Source organism: Arvicola amphibius, chromosome 7 (genome assembly GCF_903992535.2).
Source record: "Arvicola amphibius chromosome 7, mArvAmp1.2, whole genome shotgun sequence".
Lineage (NCBI taxonomy): Eukaryota > Metazoa > Chordata > Mammalia > Rodentia > Cricetidae > Arvicola > Arvicola amphibius.
In genome coordinates this window covers 67,067,395-67,095,333 of record NC_052053.1, presented here as the reverse complement: position 1 = coordinate 67,095,333, position 27,939 = coordinate 67,067,395, and the positions used below count along the sequence as shown (strand labels likewise).

The 27,939-nt window shown below is 39.3% G+C and overlaps 1 pseudogene and 1 gene segment (V, D, J or C); both read right to left on the bottom strand.

The window, feature by feature from the left end:
* LOC119819860 overlaps positions 1 to 27,939 on the bottom strand; it is a 719,441-nt gene that overhangs the window by 582,582 nt on the left and 108,920 nt on the right.
* LOC119819106 lies at positions 16,151 to 18,280 on the bottom strand (annotated as a pseudogene).

Genomic DNA, 27,939 nt, shown 5'->3' with positions numbered 1-27,939 from the left:
GAATGAATTCAATGTGGTCTCCAAAGCTTTGGCACACACTATTTTTGTCAGTACCTGAATTCAGGAGAAGCCTCAGAATCAGATTCTCATTTCCTTTTTAAACCTGCCCCAAGCCTATGTTCCATTAACATGGTGCTTACAGGCAACACGGTTTCTATGAATGATACATCCCTAGCTCACACATGATTGATAGAGGACTCTCATTGATTAATAAAGAAACTGCCTTGGCTGTTTGATAGGGCAGGATTTAGATAGGTGGAGTAAACAGAACAGGATGCTGGGTAGAAGGCAGTGAGGCAGATGCCTCAGACAGATGCCATGCCTCTCCTCTCTGGGACAGATGCTATGGAGCCAGCCGCCAGGTCAGACATGCTGAATCTTTCCTGGTAAGCCACAATCTCGTGGTGGCATACAGATTATTAGATATGGGTTAGTCAAGATGTGAGAGTTAGACAATAAGAGGCTGAAACTAATGGGCCAGGCAGTGTTTAAATGAATACAGTGTGTGTGTTGTTATTTCCGGGCTAAGCTATTTATGCGAGTGCCGGGCAGGATGAAAAGCAGGCCTGCCCGCAGCTCCTTCTACAAATGATAAACCAGACTCTTCCAGCCAGCAACATCAGAGAGTGCAGAGGATTAATTCTGGGAGCCTTCATAGGTAACAAAAGCACCAAACAAAAGCACAAGTCACGAAAATCATAGAACTCAGTTGCCCATGAGAAGGGCTGAGGATAGATGAACCAGGGACTGGAAATGATGTCTGCTAGGATGTGCATCCCTTTTGTGGCTAAGAATTTTGTGGTCTGACTTTCATAATATGCCTATAGAAGAATCATTAGCTTGGACTTTGATATGCAAGCTAATTTTTACCAAAATGGAAATGCTCAAAAATAGAAGCTTGCAACAGTTATAACAATTGTACATTTTATAAGGTCATATTAGTTTAGAAGTAGGAAACTGTGCATGGTTCATACTCTAATTTCACATTGGAAATCAACATCAATTAACAAATTGGTGGTTTTATATATATATGGAATATATAAAATTAATGTGCTCATTTGTCTTACAAGAAACAATTAGACATCTTAGAGGAGTGTGGGGGAACACAGATGTTTAGTGTTTTATTAAAAAGCAAGACTAACAGGCTATGGCAATTAAAAGGTACTCTAGATGACTTTCTTATGTAAAAGAAGTTACCCAAGGTTAAAACTCCAAATGAGTGTAAATGCAGCATATTCCAGAACTTCCTCATTTTTGAAGTGAGCACAACTGTTTCTGGGAGTACCTGTTGGTCCTCACCTCCCATGCTGGTCTAAATAGTGATGTTTCTGTCCAAGGTCACACTGGAGGTCTTTCAATGTTTCTCTGGCACAGTAATACATGGCTGTGTCCAAAGTTTGCAGGCTGTTCTGTTTTGTGAAAATGTAACTCTTGTAGGTGTAGTGATGTTTTGTTTGTGATCTAAAAAATCAAACTTCTTGAAGATCAAAGCTAAGCACTTCACTTCTTGAAATGCAAAGCTAAGCCACTAGTTATCTATAGACCTGGCAATGATGGCACAAACTTTTAAAATCAGCACTAGGAAGAGAGATGTTATGAATCTCAGTGAGTGCAATGCAATCCTGGCTTACAAGAGATTGAAACTGTGCAAAACAGAACAGTGCTCAAACCAAGGTGATCCTAGCACCTGGGATCATATGCCATCCTCCCAAACTCTGACTCTTTCTGGCAGGCAGGCAGATTATAAAGCATTTGAATGTGGTTTGTGAGCACACTGTTGTACCTTGCTTGCTGGCAGGGACCTTGAAATGCCATAGAGTTGTGGCAATAATCGTGGCTACAGCTGGTACCTCCCCCATGAGGCTGAAATCTCAAAAAGCTAAGGAAGGGGCTGGATGCAGCTGTCAAAGCCATGTCATTAATACTAGTCATACTGCTTAGTAAATTAAAGACTCGTGTGGTCAGAAAAGAGAGAGAGATACAGTAAGGACAGATTCAAAGATAAAGAAAACCTCTAAATGGTTTACAATGTGTTAAAAATATATGCAGGCTAAAGGTTAAAGTCCTTAAAATAAAAAAGAAAGAAAGAGAGTACTTGGGTGTGGTGGTACACAACTTTAATCCCAACACTTGGGAGATGGAGGTACACTGACCTCTGTTATTTCAAGGTGTGGTAACACACACATTTAATCCCAATGCCTGGAAGGGAGAGACAGACAGATCTCTGTGAGTTCAAGGTGTTGTAGCACACATCTTTAATCCCAGCCCTGGGGAGGCAGAGGAAGATGGATTTCTGAGAGTTCAAGGACAGCCTGGTCTACAGAGTTATTCCAGGACAAAAATATACAGAGAACCTGTCTCAAAAAGTAAAAGTAAAAATAAATGAAATAGAGGTTAAAATAAAGCTGCACATAGATGAAAAATACACATTGTTCTTATCTGTGTTAGCCACATAGCTCAGTACCTTTTTCAGCATGGCAGATCACATCCTGCTTCCTTGTTGGTCTGGGCAGGACTGTGGAAAGAACTTCCTTCTTCCCAGAATACTCCTGTTCTCATTGCTGCTCCTCTATTTCCTGTCTGGTTTTCCTACCTATACTTCTTGCCTAACTTTAGGTCAATCAGCGTTTATTTAAAATATGATTGACAGAATATAGACAATTCACCCACACCAGAAGGTGCCCCAAATGTCCTTGTCCTGTAGTCAGATTGATTAGTATCTTAAATGTCAACCTAGAACCTTCATCCAACAACTGATGAAAACAAGCAGAAACCCACAGTAGATCAGTGGGCTGAGCTCACAAAGTTCATCTGAAAAGTGGGATGAGTGAGAACATGAGTAAAGAGGTCAAGACCATGAAGGGGACACCCACTGAAACAGTTTACCTGAGCTAAAGGAGGTCACTAACTCCAACTGGACAGGAAAAGAAATAGCATGGGTCCAAACTATACCCTCTACATGTGGGTGACAGTTGTATGGCTGGAACAGACTGCAGGGCCACTGACAGTGGCACCAGGACTTATATCAATTGCTTGGAGTTTTGGGTAACCATTCTCTTTGAATGGATACATTGCTCAGCCTAGATATGGTAGGGACAGACTTGGGCCTCCCCCAAAGCAATGTACATTACCCTTTCTGAGGAGTGGTCTGGGTGGCATGGGGGATAAGTGAGGGAATGGGATGAGGAGAGAGACTGGGAACTGGGATTGGTATGTAAAATGAAAAGGGTAGTTTGTTTTCTTTTTTAAACAAACAAAAGAAATTAAAAAAGGAAACCTACACTTAATGTGGTTGTGTCATGTAAATATTCAGCACTCAAACTTTCCAAGGTTCATTTATATTATTACAGCTCCTAGACAACACAGTTACATGTTTCCAGTTCAGCAAAAAGCCTGGTTCTCATACAATCATGTTTACATTTATTAAAAGCACCATAATATAATTTTTATTCAGAAGATAATCTGAGGCATGGGAGCACCATTTTCTGTTAATTTTCTCTTAAAGTTGAGGGAGAACACAGTCTTTCCTGTGTTCCTTTTCAGAGTTTTGGCATTTCAAATTGCTCACTTGAGAAATATCTGTGTGAAATTGTCCCATGCCAATCCTTAAATTAATTATATCCTTACATAGTTGGCTAACACTATATTTTCAGACCATATAGAATCCTATGGTCTACCTTGGGAAGAGATGACCACACCAGGAATCTCCTTTTTCACACATATGCATCTATCCTCAGATTTACAATCTTAGGTTAATAGAAAACAGAAAAGAGGAAGGAAAACTTCACGATATAGTTAATCACTTACAGATCTGTATACTAGCAACATAGCTCTTTGACTCTTCATTTAGGTCAATATATATTTTATAACATTTTTGACATGAAACTCTGTTGATGATTCCTCTATCAACTCTATAAATAAGACAGTGTAAAAAGCTGGTGGACTGATCCCAAAATTGTGGTCTGGTCCCCCCATTTGGGTGCCAGATGATGGTCAATATTACAAAGTAATCCCACAGTAGTTCAGAATTATGTACAATAAAGGGTTATTTATTTAGGGGAGACTCACAGATAACATTCTAGATCATAGTCCTCCACACGAATGAGGAACAGAGTCCAGCAGGCAGAAATAAGAATTGGAAGCAAGAGAGTGAGGGCATGCTTTACAGCTGTATTTATAGTATGAGAGATCACAGACAAGTGGGCTAATATCTTAAAGGCTATTGGCCAAAGAATCTCCCACAGCAAAAGTCCTTCCAGCCTGGCTATAATTTGTCCTACCATAAGCCAAAGCAACTTATTTATTAACTACTAAATGCAACACATATACAGAAAAACATCCCACATCATCTCCCCTTTACTGTTTAGTTATAAAGTAAGATTTTAATTTCAATATGTTAATATTTACAATAAAACAGTTACCAAACAAGAATTATAGTTATAATATTTAGTCTATTTACATTTGGCAAATTAAGGCAAATATTTTATCCTCTATCCTATCTTTGTGAGTCTAAAGTTTTATATCTAATTTATGTTTTGTAATTATAACAATCTTTCTTCAGGTCTATCATAGACTCCAGAAAAATATAATATTATATAATATTAGCTATGTAAACAAGAGTTTATTGTAGCAATTTCCAAAATTCTAGAAACAACAGAGACATGTCACTATCTGGACAGTCACTCAAAGTTCCTCTCCAATACTGGGCATCTATCTTCACCCTTTAAGCCTATAATATCTGGTAAACTTTTTTATAAAGCAGAAAATTTCAAGATCTGTTTTTCCTTGTAGTGGAAAAGTTAATTATTTGCTTTCTTCTGTGTCTTGCAGAATGCCTGGCAGTTTCTTCTCTGTATCAGAAACCCTGAAGGACCATCCCATCTTTAGAAAGTGAAGCACTCACTTTTCTGTGGGTCCTGAATATCCAGTTCATACAGCATACTATAAGCCTAACTTCTTCTTTTTTGCTTTTTTGAGACAGGGTTTCTCTGTGGCTTTGGAGCCTGTCCTGGAACTAGCTCTGTAGACCAAGCTGGTCTCGAACTCACAGAGATCCATCTGCCTCTGCCTTCTGAGGGCTGGGATTAAAGGTATGTGCCACCATCCCCTGGCAGCCTAACTTCTTAAAACATTTTAAATTCCATATTCTGTAGCTCTTTGGAGTGTTGAAGATTGTTTATCTAACTGAAATATATCTCTATATATCTTGAAAACCAAACTAACATAATTAAAACTTTGGTTATTACAGATGACTATCTATTCATCTGTATCTCTGAAATATACATTATAGTTTTAAATGAACGCAAACACAATACCTTCAATAAGAAAGTAAATACATATAAACAGTGTAACAAAACTGTCTTTAAATTTATATTAATAGACCAATATCCATACCAATGCAAAGTATTCATCTCTTTATTATATTTCCATTTTTTAAGAAATTGACTGTGACCATTAGTCACTTTTCATTCAACATCCTTTGAATGAAAACAAACATTTATCAACAGTTGTTTTGGGAATTTGGGCATTTTTTCTAAACTGCTTCCTCCTGCATGTTGGGAGAAGATCTGTGACTATTGGTACTCTTTTATATTACTTTTACTGTCTCCTTAAAGACTTTGTTTTATTTTTCTGTACTTTTTCTCTGCTCTCTCCCAAGCCTATGTACATTTTTAAACATACTCTGCCTAATTTAGAGGTTTATTTCTGTCTTACTATGACTTTATTGTGTATATGTAATCTTTTTATGACAAGAAGCACTGTCAAATGGTAAACGGTGTGGTTGTGACAGCCCTGGATGCTGGCTCCACATGCTTGGCTTTATAATATGGCAAAAGTACATTTAGCACCAGCTCTGGGACTGCTGATTGTGGGTTGTGCTCACCACCTCAAATCTGGCAATCACTGTGCAGCACATACTGTTTTTGTCGAGTAAAAGCTAAGTCTGTCATGCTGCATGCTGCATGGCCTGAAAATGTCTCTGTATATGTCAGCAGGAATCTGCCTTGTTTTCCTGCCTATGTATACCCATCAGACCCAATCTAGCTGCTTTTCCAGGCAGGGGTGATGAATGGCAGGCTTGCTCTCAGCTACTTTCCTTCTAACACAAAGTTGGCATACAAACACCCTGAACCTAAAGCTGGTGTCTATGCATGCCCCAAATGAATGGGCCACATTTGTAAACAGAGTCTGCTAATTCATTTCCCAGATGTCTAGACCTAAATAATCTCACATCATTTGTATTAATTGCAGCACTGTTTGGCCAATGACACAGTCATATTTGTAGCTAGTGCTTACATTTTAAATTAATCCATTTCTATTATTTTATATTTTACCAGAGGATTATGGTTTGTTATCTCTTGCTTCTTGGGCAAGTCCATGACATCTGTCTACTTAAGAAGCTACATAACATCTCTTGACTCCACATACTCTCTCTATATATGGCCCTTCCATTCTGGCTATATTCTGCCCTGCCATAGGCTGAAGCAGCTTTATCCATTAACTAATAAAAAGCAAATCATATACATAAGGACATCCCATATCAAAAAAGCATTCCAAATAGTGAAGGTTATTAAAAAACCATCACCATAGATCATTATACCCCTCTTCTGTTGTTCTGATGAGGAATTGGTTCAGCAGTGATGGCTTTCATCCCTTGTGATTTGAAGTCCTTTAAAGTTTGGCCTGTATTTCATGAACAATGGAGTCAGCCCTTATTCTTGCTTTTTCTTCAAGAGTCTGTGTCTCTTATGTCTGTGTAACTATTTTTACTGAACACATGCTAGGCTCCTCTTGAAGTCTGAGTTCTTCAGTGGCACTGGGCAGATCCAAATCAAGGTCCCTGTGCCTTGAGGACAACTTACTTAATCACCTCCTAGTACTCCCTGGGAAACATAGACTCTTAGGGTTGTTACTCTCAGTATTCCCTCTCTACTTCAGTCAGTCAGTCCTTCTTCAGACATTCACAGTTTCTCCAATACTGTTTTCTGTTGCAAAGATTTTTTTTTTGCCCTAGCAAAGATATAACCTGCCACAAAAGGATCCATTGGAATTAAGGTTGCGGCAGCATTTAGCTTTTGTCTTTCTGGGAGAAAAAAAGGATCCAACTAAAGAATTTGGAGATCATGTGATAAGTGAGACTTCTGAAGTAGAAGATGGCTCATCAAGAGAAAATGTCATTCAAGGAGCAGGCAGAAAAGCCAGAGCAACCTCTCTAAGTAAGCAGGCTAGCCTGAGAGACCTCCAGGAGCAGGCATGAAGCCCTGAGCAACCTCTTGGAGCAGGCAGAAAGGTACTTCTGGAAGCAATGGGTGACATCTGGGAGTGCCAAGTGACCAGAACTGTGGCCACAACTCCACCTAGAGGAGTGACCATCTGAGCCTTGGACCTATTGGCACCTGGAGGGGTGATGACCAGAGACACATCTCTAGTTATACCAACTGGAGGAAAAGATTGGTAGACAACAAGGTAGAATACAATAAACAACACAAAAAGAACATGGCATCACCAAAAACTAGTGGTTGTACAACAGCAAGACGTGATCACCCCAACACAGATGAAGCAGAAAAAAATGATCTTAAAAGTAACTTTAGGAAAATGCTTTAGACCTTTAAAGAAGAAGTGAAAAATTCCCTCAAAGAAGTAAAGGGAAAGACAAACAAAAAATTGGAAGTGACCAGCAAAACCTTAAAGAAAACAAAGAATCCCCCCAGGGAAAATACTATTAAATTGGTGAAAGAAATGGTTCAAGACTTGAAAAGCAAAATAGCGACAATAAAGAAAACACAAACTAAGCAAATTCTGGAAACAGAAAATATGGGTAAATGATCAGGAAACACAAATGCAAGCATAAACAGCAGAATACAAGAGATGGAAGAGAGAACCTGAGGCATTGAAGATATGATAGAGAAAATAGATACCTTAGTCAAAGAAAGTGTTAAATCCAAAATAGCATAACACAAAATATCCAGGAAATATGGACACCATGAAAAGACCAAAGTGTAGTAGGAATAGAAAGAGAAGTCCAAATCAAAGGCACAGAAAATATATTCAACAAAATCATAGAAGAAGACTTTTCCAACCTAAAGAAGGACATTCCATTGAAAATACAGGAAACTTAAAGAACACTAAAAAAGCCTGCATGCCACATAATAATCAAAACACTAAACATATAGTACAAAAAGAATATTAACAGCTGCAAAGAAATAGGCCAAGAAATACATAAATGCAGATGTATCAGAATTATACCTGAATTCTCAATGCAAACAATGAAAGCTGAACATCCTGGGCAAGTGCTATGTAGACATTAAGAGGCCACAGATGCCATCCCAGACTACTATACCAAGCAAAGCTTTCAATCACTGTAGTACTGTATTTAAATAATACTTAGTCACAAATCCAGCCCTATACAAAGTACTAGATGGAAAACTCCAAACCAAAGAAGTCAGTTACTTCCACAGAAACACAGACAATAGATGATGCCACAGCTGAAAATCTCAAAGGAGGGAAAAGCACCCAGAATAACATCACCAACAAAAATATTAACAGAAACTAGAAATCACTGATCATTAATATCCCTTAATATAAATAGACTCAACTCATATATATGAAAAGACACAGACTATCAGATTGGATATGAAAACAGAATACATCCTTCTGCTTTATACATGAAACACACCTCAACCTCAAAGACAGATATCACCTCACAGTAAAGGCTTGGGAAAAAATTTCCAGTCAAATGGAACTAAGAAACAAGCTGGTGTAGCTATTCTAAAATCTAACAATATAGACTTCAAAGTAAAATCAATTAAAAGAGACAAAGAAGAACATTTCATATTTGTCACAGGAAAAATTCATTAACTGGGTATCTCTATTCTGATCATCTATTGCCAAATACAAGGGCACCTTCACACCTAAAAGAAATATTACTAAAGCTAAATTTATACATTAATCCTCCCTGAATTAATAGTGGGAGACTTCAAACACCCCACACTTACCACCGTACAGTCTGCTAGACAGAGACTTAACAGAGAAATAAGGGAACTTAATGAAGTTATGACTCAAATGCACACAACAGACATCTATAGAAAATTCCATGCAGACATAAAAGAATATACCTTCTTCTCAGCACCTAATAGAACCTTCTTTTTTTAAAATTGACATATATTTGGTAACAAAACAAACCTCAGCATATACATAATTCAATGAAAATTACCACACAACATACCCAAACTTATGGGAAACAGCAAAAGCAGTGTTAAGAGGAAAGTTCATAGAAATAAATGCCTACATAAAGAAGCTGGAAAAATTTCACAGTAGCAAGTTAATATAATATCTGAAAGCTCTAGAACAAAAAGAACCAAACACCCAGGAGGACTAGACAACAGGAAATAGTAAAATTGAAACAAAGAAAATAATACAAAAGATAAAGAATTTGCTCTTTGAGAAAATCAACAAAGTAGACAAACCTTTACCCGAACTAAACAATAGATAGAGAGTGCCTGACAGTGGTGGTGCACGCCTTTAATCTCAGCACTCAGGAGGCAGAGGCTGGCGGATCTCTGAGTCCGACGCCAGCCTGGTCTACAAGAGCTAGTTCCAGGACAGGCTCTAGAAACTACAGGGAAACCCTGTCTTGAAAAACAACAAAAAAAACACCAATAGATAGAGAGAATATCCAGATTAACAATATCAGAAATAAAAAGAGGAAATAAAAATAGATAGAGAGGAAATCCAGAGAATCACCAAGTCATACTTCAAAAACCTGTACTCCACACATTTGTAAAACGTAAAGGAAATGAACAATTTTCTGAATAAATACCATTTATCAAAATTAATCAAGACCAGATAAGCAAATTAAATAAATCTATAACTGCTAAGAAAAAGAAACAGATATCAAAAATCTCCCAAATGAGTAAAAGCCTGGGACCAGATGGTTTCAGCTCAGGTTGCTACAAGATTTTCAAAGAACCAAACCAAGACTCCTTAAATTATTCCACACAATAGAAAGAGGAGGAACATTGTCAAATTCTTTTTATAATGCTCCAGTTACCCTGGTAACCAAAACACAAAGAAACTATTAAGAAAGAGAATAACTGACCAATCTCACTCATGAACATTGATGCAAAAATATTCAATTATACACTGAGAAACCAAAACCAAGACTACATCAGAAAAATCATCCACTGTGACTAAGTAGGCTCCATCCAAGTGATGAAGGACTGGTTCAATATATGAAAATCTGTCAATGTAATCCACCATGTAAAAACTGAAAAAAAAAACCCACATGATTATCTCATTAGAAGCTAAAAAAAAGTCTTCAATGAATTTAACAACCCTTGATGATAAAGTCTTGGAGAAGGTTGGGATACAAAAAGTATACCTAACCATAATAAAGACAATATACAACAAACCAACATAAAATGCAAAACTAAATAGAGAAACTCAAAGTGATACCACTGAAATCAGGAAGAATAATGTCCACTCTCCCCATATCTATTGAATATAGTACTTCAAGTTCTATCTAGAGCAATAAGACAACAAAATGAGATCCAGTGGATACAAATTGGAAAAAAGCCAAATTTTCACTATTTGCTGATGATATGATAGTTTATATAAGTTATCCCAAAAATTCTACCAAGGAACTCTCTACAACTCATTAAAAACCTTCAGTAATGTAACAGGTTACATGATTAACTCCAAAATAAGTAGCCCTCCTTTATACAGATGATAAATGGGCTGAGAAAGAAATCAGAGAAACATCACCCTTTACAATAGCCACCAATAACACATAACATTGAAAGATCCCCCATGTTCTTTGGTAGGTAGAATTAAGATAGTAAAAATGGTAATCTTACCAAAAGCAATCTACAAATATACTGCAGTCCCCATCAAAATCCCAGAAAATAATTTCACAGATCTTGAATGAACAATACTCAATTTCATATGGAATCCTGTACAATAAAGGAACTTCTGGAGGCATCATCATCCCTGATTTCAAATTCTGCTATAGAGCTACAGTAGTGAAAACAGCCTGATATTGTCCTAAAAATAGACAGGAATACTGATGGAGTTGAATCAAAGACTTGGATAACTATCTACAAACCTACAAACACCTTAATTTTGATATATAAGCTAAAATTATAAAATAGAAAAAGAAAGCATATTCAGTAAATGGTGCTGGCATAACTAGATACTTCCCTGTAGAAGAATCCTAATAGACCTGTATCTATTGCCATGCACAAAACTCAAGTTCAAATGGATAAAAGACCTCACCATAAAACCAGCGACACTGAACCTCACAGAAGAGAAAGTGGGAAGTACACTTGAATACATTGTCATAGGAGACTACTTAGTAGTTATAAACCCAGTAGCACAGACAATGAGAGCAACAATTATTAAACAAGACCCCCTGAAACTGAGAAGCTTCTCAAAAGCAAAAGACATGGTCAACAAAACAATATATCAACCTACAGAATGGGAAAAGATCTTACCAACCCCAGATCTGACAGAGGACTGATTTCCAAAATATACGAAAAACTATAAACTTAACATCAAAAGAACAATAATCCAATAAAAAATGGGGTATGGACCTAACCAGAGAACTCTCAACAGATGAAGCTCAAATGGCTGAAAGACACTTAAGGAAATGCTGAGCATTCTTAACCATCAGAGAAATGCAAATCAAAATAATTCTAAGAATCCATCTTACACCTGTCAGAATAGCCAAGATCAAGCATACTGATGACAACTTATGCTAGATAGAATGTGGGGTAAGGGGAACAATTTCCATTGCTTGTGGGAGTCCAAACTTGTACAGCTGCTCTGGAAATCAGTATGGCAATATCTCAAAAAGATAAGAAACAATTTACGACACGACCCAGTAATACCAACTCTGGGTATATGCTCAATCATACCACAAGGACATTTGCTCAACTATGTTTGTATCAGCATTCTACATAATAGCCATAACCTGGAAACAACTTAGATGCCTCTCAACTGAAAAATGGAAAAAGAAAATCTAGTACTTTTACACAATCTTTTACTATGCAGCAGTAAAAAATAATGACATTTTGAAATTTGCAGGCAAATGGATAGATCTAGAAAAAGCCATATTTAGTGAGGTAGACCCAGGCAAATATAATATGTATTTACTCATAAGTTGATATTAGACATAAAGCAAAGAATATTATCATACAGTCCATAAGCCCAGAGAACCTAGACAACATGGACCTCAAGGGAGATACACTTGGATCTACAGAAGAAGAAAAAGACATGAGCTCCTGAGTAAACTGGGAGCATGAGGTTCTTGGTAGAGGTTAGAGGGGTGAGGAGAGGAAGGGAGGAAAGCAGACAAAAATGTATAAACAATAAAAATATACTTAATGCAAGAAAGAGAGAAAAAGTACCTGAAAAAAGAGTAAATTGCTCATGTGGTACAACACACCTCCAACCTCTTCTACAACCCAGCTCTTTGTAAACAAAGGAAAACTTTGTGGTCTCCAAGAATGTGATGAGGCTTTGCAATGAGGAATCCACCTAGATTGTGATAATGTCTCTAGGATGAAAAACAGTACAAAATGTTCAGTTCCTGGATACAAACTACCCAGGACATTCAAATGCTGCATTCATATGAAATGGACATAAACATTTTACAGAACTTTGAACTCTGAAATACTTACTACTAAAACTGACAAATACAACTAAGATGCACATTCTAGAATGCTTGGCAAAATAGCTCCATTATTGTAAATAGTCTGACTATAGTATATTTAAAATATTTCCTTTTTATTTATACAAAAGAGTGTAATGCTGTGGGATATTTGACCACACTGTAAATCCAAGATTGTGTTATTTAAATAAAACCAACCATATGTCAATATGCATAGCAAGAAACCAATTGAGTGAAAGTAATTATGGAGAGTGGGGAAGTAGGGGAGAGAAAGAGAGAAAGAGAGAGAGAGAGAGAGAGAGAGAGAGAGAGAGAGAGAGAGAGAGGGAGAGGGAGGGAGGGAGGGAATGAGGGATGGAGGGACAGAGTGAGAGAGAGGGAGGGAGGGAGGGAGGGAGGGAGGGAGGGAGGGAGGGAGGGAGGGAGGGAGGAGACACATGAAGTAGAAGGGAATGACATTAGGTTGAAGGAGATTTTATGGTATAGAGGACGGCATTCTTTTGAGACAATGGCAGAAAGTCTCCTGGTTGATTTCTTGCTTTCTCTGCAGGTTTTCACTCCAGTATCTCACAGGGCTCTTGAGTCTTTTTTGGTAAAATAAAAAGACATAGAATTAGTCAAAACAACATCTACCTCCATACATGACTCCATAGTGAGTTTGTGGCTATGGGATGTAAAAGCTCCACTGAGCCATGGCAACAGCAGCACAGCAATATCAGTGGTGGCTGCAGAGGTGCAGGCAGCTGCTGAGGCAGAAATAGGATCAGATGTAGATGCTGTGCTGCAGATATAAAACAACAGAAACTACAGGAAATTTGGCTACCATTTGAAAAATTCAGTAATTCAGTCAACACCTTTCCAAAGGGAAAAGCCAGGAGAACTAGTTTGTAAAGCATAAACATTGTCAGTACATGTGCTCCATCGTGGATAACATAGTAATATGGGGTTGGGAGGATAAATCAATAAGAACAAAGAAAACATAGGGAAGAGGACAAGGAGAAGTAGAGGGAAACTTCTCTCTCAGCTGGTGACTCCTATTCTGAGTCTGGACTCCATGACCTTTTCAAGACTACTGGGTAGTTGAACCACAGCATCTGATGGAATCTCTACTCATGTTCAACTCATACACCTGAGTGAAAAGGTAAAAATGAGAGAAGACTGTACATATGAGTAACAGTGTCTGCTACACATCTAAAAGAGGAAAACAGAAGCTGTTGAGCTGACTCTCGTGCTTCGAGGGTCACTGGGATTTTTTTTTTTTTTACTCTTTAATGTGTTGGGGCTGTCCCTAGGGCCTTGTACATTCTAGCAAATGCTGTACCCCCAAGGTGAAGCCCTACCCCCGATATTTAAAGCTTTAAGATTTTTTCCCCTTTCCAGAAAAGAACCTCTAGAGAGAAGGTTTAAGGCAATGTCGGGTCCCTAAAAATCTTTTTTTTTATTAACAAATTTTCACCTCCTCCCCTCCTTCCATTTACCTTCCCCTCACCCACCCCCTCCCCCTCTCTTTCCAGTCCAAGGAGCAGTCACGGTTCCCTGCCCTGTGGGAAGTCCAAGTTCCTCCCCCCTCCATCCAGGTCTAGGAAGATGACGATCCAAACAGACTAGGTTCCCACATAGCCAGTACATACAGTAGAATCAAAACCCAGTGCCATTGTCCCTGGCTTCTCAGTCAGCCACGTTCAGAGAGTCTGGTTTGATCACATGCTCCAACAGTCCCAGTCCAGTTGGCCTTGGTGAGCTTCCATTAGATGCCACTGACATTCATTCATTTCTTCCATTTTTCATGGGTCACTGTGTCAATATCTTCATCTTCACCAAAACCGATCCTCTTCTAGCTTCTGGGCAGCACCATATACTCTGGTCACAAGTCTTAGCTCTGCCTCTTTCAGAAGGAGGACTGGCTTCACCCTCATGGTCCTGACTTCCTTGCTCATGATCTCCTTCCTTTTGCTCCTCATCAGGTCCTTGGGAGCTCAGTCTGGTACACCTATGTGGGGCTCTGTCATTTTCTCCATCCAACATCAGGTGAAGGTTTTATGGTGATATGCAAGATATTCATGAGTATGGCAATAGGATCTGGACATTTCTGGCACCCTCTCCTCAGCTGCCCAAGGAACTAGCTGGGGGCGTCTTCCTGGACACCTGGGAACCCCTCTAGAGTCAAGTCTCTGCCAACCCTAGAATGGCTCCCTTAATTAAGATATATAATTCCTTGTTCCTATATCCACCCTTCCTATATCCCAACCATCCTATTCCCCCAAGCTCTTCCCATCCTCCACTTCACACTTTTCTCTCCCCATCCTCCCAACCCCCACCTCCCCCCGGCCCCCCCATCCCCCCATCCCACCCCACCCCCAAGTTCCCATTTTTTGTCCGGCAATCTTGTCTACTTCCAATATCCAGGAGGATAACTATATGTTTTTCTTTGGATTCACCTTCTTATTTAGTTTCTCTAGGATTTTTTACAAATTATAGGCTCGATGTCCTTTATTTATGGCTAGAAACCAATTATGAGTGAGTACATCCCATGTTTATCTTTTTGGGCCTGGGTTACCTCACTCAGGATGGTGTTTTCTATTTCCATCCATTTGCATGCAAAATTCAAGATGTCATTGTTTTTTACTGCCGAGTAGTACTCTAAGATGTATATATTCCACACTTTCTTCATCCATTCTTCCACTGAAGGGCATCTAGGTTGTTTCCAGGTTCTGGCTATTACAAATAATGCTGCTATAAACATAGTTGAACAAATGCTTTTGTAATATGATTGGGCATCTCTTGGGTAAATTCCCAAGAGTGGGATTGCTGGGTCCTGGGGTAGATTGATCACAAATTTCCTAAGAAACCGCCACACTGCTTTCCAAAGCGGTTGCACAAGTTTGCATTCCCACCAGCAATAGATGAGTGTACCCTTACTCCACAACCTCTCCAGCAAAGGCTATCATTGTTTTTTTTTTATTTTGGCCAATCTGACAGGAGTAAGATGGTATCTCAACGTTGTTTTGATTTGCATTTCCCTAATTGCTAAGGAGGTTGAGCATGCCCTTAAGTGTCTTTTGGCCATTTGAACTTCTTCTGTTGAGAATTCTCTGTTCAGTTCAGTGCCCCATTTTTTTAATTGGGTTAATTAGCATTTTAAAGTCTAGTCTCTTGAGTTCCTTATATATTTTTGAGATCAGACCTTTGTCTGTTGCGGGGTTGGTGAAGATCTTTTTTTTGTTGTTTGGTGCCAATTTAAATATTTTATTAGACATTGCATTTTCCGTTTTATTAGACATTGCATTTTCCACTTAGGATACAGTTATAAAGTGCAATGCTTATTTCACTCCCTGTGCACATGTTCCATGTTCAAATATTGAGAATGCCCAGTAAATTTATTTTCGCAGTTTGAATTTGAAACTGCCATGAAACTTGCTAAATTTGGGTCCTTCAAATGTTTCCCTGTGGAACAAATGCTACATGTCTACTTGGACTGAGTTAATCCACCTCTACAGTGGTGGGCCTTGAAGAAGCACCACCAGATGGAGGAGCTCCTCCACCAGGGAAGCCGCCAGGCATTCCTCCAGGCATCCCACCAGCAGTCTGGTACAGCTTAGTAATGATGGGGTTGCAGACTTTCTCCAGTTCTTTCTTTTTTTTTTTTTTTTTTTTTTTTTTTTTTTTTTTTTTTTTTTTTTTGGTTTTTCGAGACAGGGTTTCCCTGTAGTTTCTAGAGCCTGTCCTGGAGCTAGCTCTTGTAGACCAGGCTGGCCTCGAACTCAGAGATCCGCCTGCCTCTGCCTCCCGAGTGCTGGGATTAAAGGCGTGCGCCACCACCGCCCGGCTTCTCCAGTTCTTTCTGCTGGTGTTCAAATTCTTCCTTCTCTGCAGTCTGATTCTTATCCAGCCAACTGATGATCTCGTTGCACTTGTCTAGGATCTTCTGCTTGTCTTCATCATTGATCTTTCCTTGAAGTTTCTCATCTTCAACTGTTGCCTTCATGTTGAAAGCATAAGACTCCAGGGAATTCTTGGAGGACACCTTATCTCTCTGCTTTTCATCTTCAGCTTTGTATTTCTCAGCTTCCTGGACCATGCGCTCAATATCCTCCTTGCTCAAGCGGCCCTTGTCATTGGTGATGGTGATCTTGTTCTCCTTGCCTGTGCTCTTATCTGCAGCAGAAACATTGAGGATGCCATTGGCATTGATGTCAAAAGTTACTTCAATCTGGGGAACACCATCTGGAGGGATGCCTGTAAGTTCAAACTTTCCAAGCAGGTCATGGCTCGTTAACCTTCATACACCTGAAAGAGCACACCCGGCTGGTTATCAGAGTAGGTGGTGAAAGTCTGGGTCTGCTTGGTAGGGATGGTGGTATTGCGCTTGATGAGGACAGTCATGACTCCACCAGCAGTTTCAATACCAAGGGAAAGAGGAGTGACATCCAAGAGCAGCAAATCCTGAACATTCTCAGACTTGTCTCCAGATAGAATGACCGCCTGGACAGCTGCACCATAAGCAACAGCTTCATCAGGGTTGATGCTCTTGTTCAGCTCTTTTCCATTGAAGAAGTTCTGCAGAAGCTTCTGAATCTTGGGGATTCTGGTAGAACCACCCACCAGGAAAATATCATGGATCTGAGACTTTTCTAGTTTGGCATCTCAAAGGGCCTTTTCTACAGGGTCCAGAGTGCCCCGGAACAGGTCAGCATTTAATTCTTCAAATCGAGCACGGGTAATGGAGGTATAGAAGTCGATTCCCTCATAGAGAGAATCAATCTCAATACTGGCCTGCGTGCTGGAGGAGAGGGTGCACTTTGCCCGTTCACAGGCAGTACCCAGGCGCCTGACAGCTCTCTTGTTCTCACTGATGTCCTTCTTGTGCTTTCGTTTAAACTCAGCAATGAAATGGTTGACCATCCTGTTGTCAAAGTCTTCTCCACCCAAGTTGGTGTCTCCAGCTGTTGATTTGACTTCAAAAATTCCATCCTCAATTGTGAGGATGGACACATCAAAAGTACCACCTCCCAAGTCAAAGATCAGCACATTCCTTTCAGCTCCAACCTTCTTATCTAGCCCATAGGCAATAGCAGCAGCAGTCGGCTTGTTGATAATTCGAAGCAGATTGAGGCCAGCAATAGTTCCAGCATCTTTTGTTGCCTGGCACTGAGAGTCATTGAAGTAGGCTGGCACTGTGACCACAGCATTGGTAACCGTCTTCCCCAGATAAGCTTGTGCAATCTCCTTCATCTTAGTCAGAACCATAGAGGACACCTCCTCTGGGTAGAAGCTTTTTGTCTCTCCTTTGTACTCTACTTGGACCTTGGGCCTGCCTGCATCGTTCACCACCATTAAGGGCCAGTGCTTCATGTCAGACTGTACAACAGCATCATCAAACCTACGTCTGATCAGACGTTTGGCATCAAAAACTGTGTTGGTGGGGTTCATTGCAACCTGATTCTTCCCAGCATCCCCAATCAATCATTCCATGTCAGTAAAAGCCACATAGCTCGGTGTGGTTCGGTTACCCTGGTCATTGGCAATTATGTCCACCTTCCTGTGCTGGAAGACGCCCACACAGGAGTAGGTGGTGCCAAGATCAATACCGACTGCAGGTCCCTTAGACATGGTTGCTCGCGTGTAGGCACGGCCGTGCTGGCGAGGAGACCGCACCAATTCCCCCCAAGCTAGCACCACGTTCAATGAGCGGTGAAGATCTTTACCCAGTCAGTAGGCTGCCTTTTTGTCTTATTGACAGTGTCCTTTGCTTTACAGAAGCTGCTCAGCTTCAGGAGGTCCCATTTATTCAATGTTGCCCTTAATGTCTGTGCTGCTGGGGCTATACGTAGGAAGTGGTCACCTGTGCCCAAATGTTGTAGAGTACTTCCCACTTTCTCCTCTAGCAGGTTCAGTGTGTTCAGATTGATATTCAGGTCTTTAATCCATTTGGACTTGAGTTTTGTGCATGGTGATAGATATGGATCGACTTTCATTCTTCTACACGTTGACATCCAGTTATGCCAGCACCATTTGTTGAAGATGCTTTCTTTCTTCCATTGTGTACTTTTAGCTCCTTTATCGAAAATTAGGTGTTCATAGGTTTGTGGTTTAAGATCTGGGTCTTCTATTTGATTCCATTGGTCAACTTCTCTGTTTTTATGCCAGTACCAAGCTGTTTTCAATACTGTAGCTCTATAATAGAGTTTGAAGTCAGGGATAGTAATGCCTCCAGAAGTTCCTTTATTGTATAAGATTGTTTTGGCTATCCTGGGTTTCTTATTCTTCCATATAAAGTTGATTATTGTTCTCTCAAGATCTGTGAAGAATTTTGATGGGATCTTTAAGGGGATTTCATTGAATCTATAGATTGCCTTTGGTAGTATTGCCATTTTTACTATGTTGATCCTCCCAATCCATGAGCAGGGGAGATCCTTCCATTTTCTGGTATCCTCTTCAATTTCTTTCTTCAAAGACTTAAAGTTCTTGTCAAACAGATCTTTCACTTCCTTGGTTAGAGTTACCCCAAGATATTTTATGCTATTTGTGTCTATCATGAAAGGTGACACTTCTCTGATTTCCTTCTCTGCTTCCTTATCCTTTGTATATAGGAGGGCAACTGATTTTTTGGAGTTGATCTTGTATCCGGCCACATTACTAAAGGAGTTTATCAGCTGTAGGAGTTCTTTGGTGGAGTTTTTCGGGTCGCTTATGTACACTATCATATCATCTGCAAATAATGAAAGTTTAACTTCTTCCTTTCCAAATCAAATCCCCTTGATCCCCTTGTGTTGTCTTATTGTTATTGCTAGAACTTCAAGCACTATATTGAAGAGATAAGGAGAGAGTGGACAGCCTTGTCATGTTCCTGAATTTAGTGGGATGGCCTTGAGTTTCTCTCCATTTAATTTGATGTTAGCTGTCGGCTTGCTGTAAATAGCCTTTATTATATTTAGGAATGACCCTTATATCCCTAATCTTTCCAAGACCTTTATCATAAAGGGGTGTTGAATTTTGTCAAATGCTTTTTCAGCATCTAATAAGATGATCATATGGTTTTTATCCTTCAGCTTATTTATATGATGGATTACATTGATAGATTTTCGTATGTTGAACCAGCCCTGCATCTCTGGGATGAAGCCTACTTGATCATAATGGATAATTTTTCTTATGTGTTCTTGGATTCTGTTTGTCAGTAATTCATTGAGAATTTTTGCATCGATGTTCATGAGTGAGATTGGCCTGTAATTCTCTTTCTTGGTTGAGTCTTTGTGTGGTTTAGGTATCAGCGTTATTGTAGCTTCATAAAAGGAATTTGGCAATGACTGTTCTGTTTCTATATTATGAAATACCTTAAGGAGTATAGGTATTAGGTCATCTTGGAAGTTCTGGTAGAATCCTGCATTGAAACCATCCGGTCCTGGTCATTTTTTGGTAGGGAGGTTTCTGATAAGAGTTTCTAATTCTTCGTGACTAACAGGACTATTTAGATTGTTCACCTGGTCCTGATTTAACTTTGGTATATGGTACTTATCTAAAAAAGTGTCCATTTCTTTTACATTTTCCAATTTTGTGGCATACAGGCTTTTGTAGTTAGATCTAATGATTCTCTGAATTTCCTCTGTGTCTGTGGTTATGTCCCCCTTTTCGAAATCTTATTTGTTTGTTCTCCCTCTGCCGTTTGATTAGTTTGGCTAGGGGTTTGTCAATCATGTTGATTTTCTCCAAGAACCAGCTTTTTGTTTCATTGATTTTTGGATTGTTTTCTGTGTTTCTATTTTGTTGATTTCTGCCCTCAGTTTGATAATTTCCAGTCTTCTACTCTTTCTAGGTGAGTCTGCTTCTTTCTTTTCTAGAGCTTTCAGGTATGCTGTTAAGTCTTCAATGTGTGCTTTCTCCATTTTTTTAAAGTGGGCACTTAGTGCTATGAATTTTCCTCTTAGCACTGCTTTCATAGTGTCCCATAGGTTGGAGTATGTTGTGTCTTTATTTTCATTAAATTCAAGGAAGACTTTCATTTCTTTCTTTATTTCTTCCTTGACCCAGGTGTGGTTCAGTAGTTGACTGTTCAGTTTCAATGAGTTTGTAGGCTTTCTGGGGCTAGCATTGTTGTTGAATTCTAATTTTAATCCATGGTGATCCGATAGGATGCAGTTGGTTATTAATATGTTTTTGTAACTGTGGAAGTTTGCTTTGTTACCGAGTATGTAGTCAATTTTCGAAAAGGTTCCATGAGCTGCAGAGAAGAAGGTATATTCTTTCCTATTTGGGTGGAATGTCCTATAGATGTCTGTTAAGTCCATTTGATTCATTACCTCCATTAAGTCTCTTAATTTTCTGTTAGGTTTCTGTCTGATTGACCTGTCCATTGGTGAGAGAGGAGTGTTGAAGTCTCCCACTATCAGTGTGTTTGGTTTGATTGCTGCCTTGAGTTCTATTAATGTTTCTTTTACGTAAGTGGGTGCTTTTATATTAGGGGCATAGATATTCAGGATTGAGACTTCATTCTGATGGATTTTTCCTGTAATGAGTATAAAGTGTCCCTTTCCATCTCTTCTGATTGATTTTAGTTTAAAGTTAACTTTGTTAGAAATTAGTATGGCCACACCGGCTTGTTTCTTAGGACCATTTGCTTGATCAACCTTTTCCCAACCCTTTACTCTGAGTAGATGTCTGTCTTTGTGGTTGAGGTGTGTTTCTTGTAAACAGCAGAATTTTGGATCCTGTTTTTGTATCCAATCTCTTAGCCTGTGCCTCTTTATAGGTGAATTGAGTCCATTGATATTAAGTGATATTAATGACCAGTGGATGTTAACTCCAGTTGTCATTTTTTATTTGGTAGTAGAGATTGTGTGTTTCCTTTCCTTGAGATGTGCTAGTGAAGGGTCGCTAGATGTCTGAGTTATTTTGGGCAATGCTGGACTCCTTTGTTTGTGAATTTCCTTCTATTACTTTCTGTAAGGCTGGATTTGTGGCTACGTATTGTTTAAATTTGTTTTTATCTTGGAATATTTTGTTTTCTCCATTTAGAGTGAACAAAAGCTTGGCTGGGTATAGTAATCTGGGCTTGCATCCATGGTCTCTTAGTTTCTGCAAAACATCTATCCAGAACCTTCTGGCTTTTATGGTTTCCATAGAGAAGTCAGGTTTACCTTTATAAGTTACTTGACCTTTTTCCTTTGCAGCTCTTAATATTCTTTCTTTATTCTGTATGTTTTGTGTTTTGATTATAATATGGCGAGGGGAAGATTTTTTTTTTTGATCCAGCCTATTTGGTGTTCTGTAAGCTTCTTGAACCTTAATAGGAATATCTTTTTTTAGGTTTGGGGAGTTTTCTTCTATAATTTTATTAAATATAATTTCTGCACCATTGAGCTGTAATTCTTCTCCTTCTTCTACGCCTATTATTCTTGGGTTTGGTCTTTTTATTGTGTCCCAGATTTCTTGAATGTTTTGTGATGAGAATTTGTTGGATTTGCTGTTTTCTTTGATCAGTGCATTTATTTTATCTATGGTATCTTCAGAATCTGAGATTCTTTCTTCTATCTCTTGTATTCTGTTGGTTATGCTTGTTTCTGTAGTCTCTGTTCGTTTACATAGATTTTCCATATCCAGCTGGCCCTCGGGTTGTGTTTTCTTCCTTGCCTCCATTTCAGTTTTCAAGTCTTGCATTGTTTCCATTATCTGTTTGATTGTTTTTTCTTGGTTTCCTAGGATATCGTTTATGGATTTACTGAATTCTTTAAACATTTTGTTATTCTTCTTGTCCATTTCTTTAAGGGAGTTTTTCACCTCCTGTTTAAGGGACTCTATTACTTTCATAAAGTCAATTTTTTCTACTTCTTCTTGGTTAGTGTGTTCAAGTCCGCCTTTTGTAAGTTCGCTGGGTTCTGGTGCATTCATGTTGTTTTTCAAATTGTTGGAGGAATTCTTGCATTGGCGCCTGCCCATTTCTTCCTCTGAATAATCACCTTTGGGTCTTCTTTTAGAAGTTCAATTCACCCCAATGAATTTAATTCACTCACCCCTATGAATGATGGATCTTCTGGTAGACAGTCAGGTCTCCTTGCTGGCCAAGCGGCTCACTGACAAAAAGCTTATCTTGCTGCAGGCAGGCTATTGAAACAGGGGACCTCCCATCGGCATGGGTGCACTCAATTCCCGGTTCCGGGACCCAAACAGGCTGAGCTGTGGGATTTTGTGGCCCCAAAGACGGGAGGATGAAGTGGGGGTGGGGGTGTTCTGGGTGCAAGCTGGGAAGGGACAGGAAGAGAGCGGCAGTATCTGGGGAGAATCGGTCACTGGGATCTTAAACACTGGGATCTTAAAGAAGAATGGGAACTGGAATGTCTTCAGAGGCTTGCTTAGGGTAAGGGAGGCCATGAGCTCCTAGTCAAACCTTGAATTCCAGCCTTGCTGCTCACCTGACCTCAGAGCAGGTTTCTGTGGTCAGATGATGTTGTGGTCACCTCTGTAATGAAAACTATTTATAGTTGATGAGAAATTATGCATCTCTGAAGCAAGCACAGAAACAGTCAGACACATAATACAGACAGACATATAACAGAGGCAATCCTTCACAAATACACACATACAAGGGCCTATGGGTATATGCATAATAACATCCTATGCTATTTGAAAATTTTTTACACCTTTATTATTTATTCTACTTCAAAACAAATCACCTTGCTCATTCATAATGCACTGTGATTACCTTGATTCATTCCACTACCCTCTCTCCTCTTTCTCTCTCTCCTTTGACCTCTCCTACTCTATGTCTCTTCTTTTCTCTTCTCTCTCCTTTCCTTCTTTACTTCACCAACTCTGCTTCTTTTTCTGCTCATCCAGAAGTGAAATTTCAGGGTCACATCGTTCTGTGTAATTCTCTGAAGGACCCCACAGTTTTCACAATGTCCCAGTAGAACCTCACACCCATTTCCACAGCATAGGCATCCCTTCTCCTCCACTCCCATAACACTAGGTCTTATTCTTTCTGTGGGTAAATGGCTCTCATATCATTGGTGACAGGCAACTAATTCTTTTGGGCTTAAGATCCATTTCTGTGGTTGTTAGAAATGTTAGTTTTATGCAATTTTTTCCCACATGCACCGGTCAGGGTGAAGCATCCCAATCAAAGGATGCAGGGCAGAACAATGTGTGCTCATGAGGAAAACATCTCTCCACAGTGGGTTCCCAGAGATATCTGTTAACCTCCTGACTCAGAACTTAGAGATCTAAGAGAAATGAGTCTTTCTTGGAAAGAATAATTAAAATGATCTATTGGTTGACAGAAACCATGTTATAACCTTTAGCAGGTAGTAGTGATGTTTCAAACATCATATTTATTATTCACTATGAGAAATGTAATTTTAAAATACTACCATTGGAATCCAGGTCTCACATAAACTACACAAGAAATAGAATATCAGTATAAATCACAGCATGGGATGAGAACTTTTTAAAAAATACACTGTTTTAAATTCGGGTTATAAGCTTCTGTGTGGGTAGTGTAGGGCTCATGGAGATAAACAGAGGACACAGGGTCCTCTAGGCTCACATGTGGTTCTGAGCTGCCTGCGTCTTCTAAGGTTTACAATCTTCTTTGGCTTCTTCAGGAACTGATGTAGGTCAAAAGACAGAATCATTCTAGCTCAGTGTAATTATCTGCATTTTGTTCAGGTAAAAGCACATTCTAAATTAAAAACAACTATAAAGGGGCTGTGAAAATCAAGTTTTTGTCACACAAGAACTCTTCAGTGGGTTCTAAACACAGAACTCAGAATCCATAACTAAAAAAAAAGAAAGAAATGGGTGTGGCAGTCAACTAGGTATACCATATAGGGAATGTGGAGACAGAACAATCACTGGGACTCAGTGGATAATGAGACTATCCAGTCATTGATATCCAGGCCCAGTGATAGAATTTGTCTCAAAACAAGAAGAGCAGATTTTTAGAGAAATGCTTCATATGTCAGTAACACACACACACACACACACACACACACACACACACACGCACACACACACAGAGTAGTGAGAGAGAAAGATTGTGAGAGAGAAAGATTGTGAGAGAGAAAGAGAGTGAGAGAGACTGAGATAGAGAGAGGCAGGTAGACAGAGATAAAGGGAAACACTATAATAAACCACACAACACAACAGAAAACAAAAATTCGAATAATCATTTGGACATTCAAGGATTACTACACACTATACCTGTAGAGAAAATCTCTAAGTGCGATAAGGAAAGGCAGTCCAGACACAGAGAAGTCCAGTCTTCCATGCTTCTCTAAGCAGGCTCTTCTGTGACCCAAATCTCAAAATGCTCTCAGCGCCGTCTGCTGGTCCTGTGTTCCCCACAGCGGTGTTTGTGTCTGAGCTCACAGTAGCATTCACTCACTGTGTTGTGTCTCTTGCACAGTAATACATGGCTGTGTCCTCAGACCTCAAACTGCTCATTTCCAGGTACAGAGTGTTCTTGGCATTGTCTCTGGAGATTGTGAGCCTGCCCTTCATAGCATCTGCATGGTAGGTAGTACCACCATAACTAATACACGCGAGCCACTCCAGCCCCTTCCCTGGAGCCTGGCGGACCCAGTTCATGTAATAATCACTGAAAAAGAATCCAGAGGCTGCACAGGAGAGTTTCAGGGACTTTCCAGGCTGCACTAAGCCTCCCCCAGACTCCAGCAATTGCACCTCACACTGGACACCTGTAAACACAAAGAATTCTGGTTAGAAAACTGACACAGAAGACATTTTCCCTCTTCCTCATGTCCACACAACACACAGTGTCTCATCTTTATGAATTACCTTTTAAAATAAGGACAAAGAAAACCAATATGAGCCCAAAGGCCATGATGAGTGGCCTGTGCTCAATGCTGAACTCTCACTGGGAGGACTTGGGAATCCAGGGCTTGTCACCTCTGCCAGAGCTGTATGGTCACAACAGGACTGGTTTTTATGGGCACAAAGAAGCCTTATTTGCATATCTTCCTGCCATATCAGGCTCTGTAGTTGGAACTTGGCAGAAAGCAATACTCAGAACAGATATAAGACATCATACACACTGATGAGAGTTATAGAAATTGAAGCGTTAATGTAGCCCTGTGTACACATTTTCCTTGTTAGTGATTCATCACACTGTATTTCCTTCCCCTTTACTATATGCACAGAAAATGTTATGTTTCCACACTGTCATGTCTCTTTATGATCAGTGTGAAATTTGAAAGCTGCTTACACAGCTGTGTTTCTAGATATTAGATCTGTCTGTCTGTTTCTGCTGGACATTGCTTCTTCCTGAAGTGATTCTTACTTAGGGTCACACCTGCCTCTAGGAAGAACTCCTTCTATGTGACAGGAACACTTTAGACTTTTCTGAATTTCACACAGTTCTGAGAGGTGCTGTCATAGGGCCCCAGGGATTTTGCAAATGAGATGTTCCTTGTTACTATCTATCTTTCTCTCAGTGATTGCTGTGGAGACATATTTGTATTTGCAGCACTTAGTTGTTGACTTCCTGAAGTTCTCGCTATGCTCACTTTGTACTCTCCACTCTGTCTTTCCCACCTCAATAACAGGAAGCATATGGCTATCTTCATGTTGTCTTAAGTCAGTTTTTTGCATATTTATATGTTCATCATAATGGGGGTGTTTAATAAGTTTATTTATTTATTTATTTATTTATTTATTTATTTATTTATTTGTTATTTATTTTTCTAGATAGAGTTTCACTTTAGTTTTAAAGCCTGACCTGGAACAAGCTCTTGTAGACCAGGGTGGCCTCAAACTCACAGAGATCCACCTGCCTCTGCCTCCTGAATGCTGGGATTAAAGGTATGTGCCACCACTGCCTGGCTCCAATAAGTTTTTTTTTTTACAACAAAACATAAAATTTTGTGATCAGTTTGGTATTTTCAGAAGACTTTGTTTTTATTTTTCCAAATTCTCATGCTTTCTACCCACTGAGCTGCTTATTCTCACTACACCCAACTTTTCTTTTCAAAACCCCTGTATTACCCTGTGCCTTTCCCCTCTCACCCTATTTTTAAGATGCTTTTCCTGTTTTTACTTCCTTTCTAGTTCCAAGTCTACAAAACAAAAGCCAGAACACCACATAAACAGAGTCTGATAAACACGATCTGTATTCTCTATAAGGCAGAATCTGTTTTTCCCAATCTTCAATAAGTTGTGTGATATAAGATTTCCAGTACCAGTCAAGTTCCTCCAGGGCTCAGAGAACACTGATGAAGGGGAGGTGGGAAGAATGTAAGGAGTGGAGCACAGGGAGGAGTGCTGTGATGTGCTCTCTTCTGGACATGACATGGATATCACAATCATGGACTCATAGTGGCTGCTGTTGTTTGTACAATCCTAACTAGGGCTATGCCAGCTGAAACCGTGGTACAGATAGGGCTGATAATTCCTTGTCCCTACTTCTTACTTAGGGGCAGTTGTAAATGTATTTTTCTGGACAGGGATTGAGTCACACATTTTTGAGGGTATGGTCACTGGTATGTTTCCTATATTTCAGTGCTTGGGTTCACATACATGCTGATATGGGCAGCAATAACTGTTCTTAAATAAATATGAGGTTGGCAGAGTAACATGTTTGGAAGATATGGGAGGAATTAGATGGAAAACATCACACAGAGAAATCCTAAACAGAAAGAATAAAGAAAATTAGTAAAAAAAAAAAACATATAGCTGAGGCTTAAAACAAAAATTCAGAAAGCAAATGATTAAGGGACATTGGTAAATGTTAAATAACTTGGTAGGCAACTTTATCTGGGACCATCTTCCCGTGCAACTAAGAACCGGTGGGGTCCTTAACTTCTAAAAAAATCTATTTTCAGATAAATCTACACATGATTTGTAAAATATCTTTTCACACTTGGTTAGCTGTTACTTGACTCTAAGCTGACAATATCCCATTGTCAATCACAATTAAGGGGAAAATTGTTCTTTTGTTAGATTATACATGTGTGTCATCTAGGTATCCCACTTTCTTTAAAATTATCTAGAAAAAATCAGATGACATATTGAAGAGAAGTTAATTTCATTGTCATCTGTATAAACAATTGCTACTTTTTTTCTATTCCACAGGGAAAATTTTGCATGTGCCTATTTGTTCAATAGTTTATTAACTTTAATGTGAATATGTGAAGTATTATAATTCATATAGGTGGGCTCTCCATAAAATGTTCTTGATATACTTGTTCTAAAGTAAAATCCTTGGGACTCAAGTAAAGTTATGGGTTCTGATATATTTTAGGACCAACAAGTGCATTAAA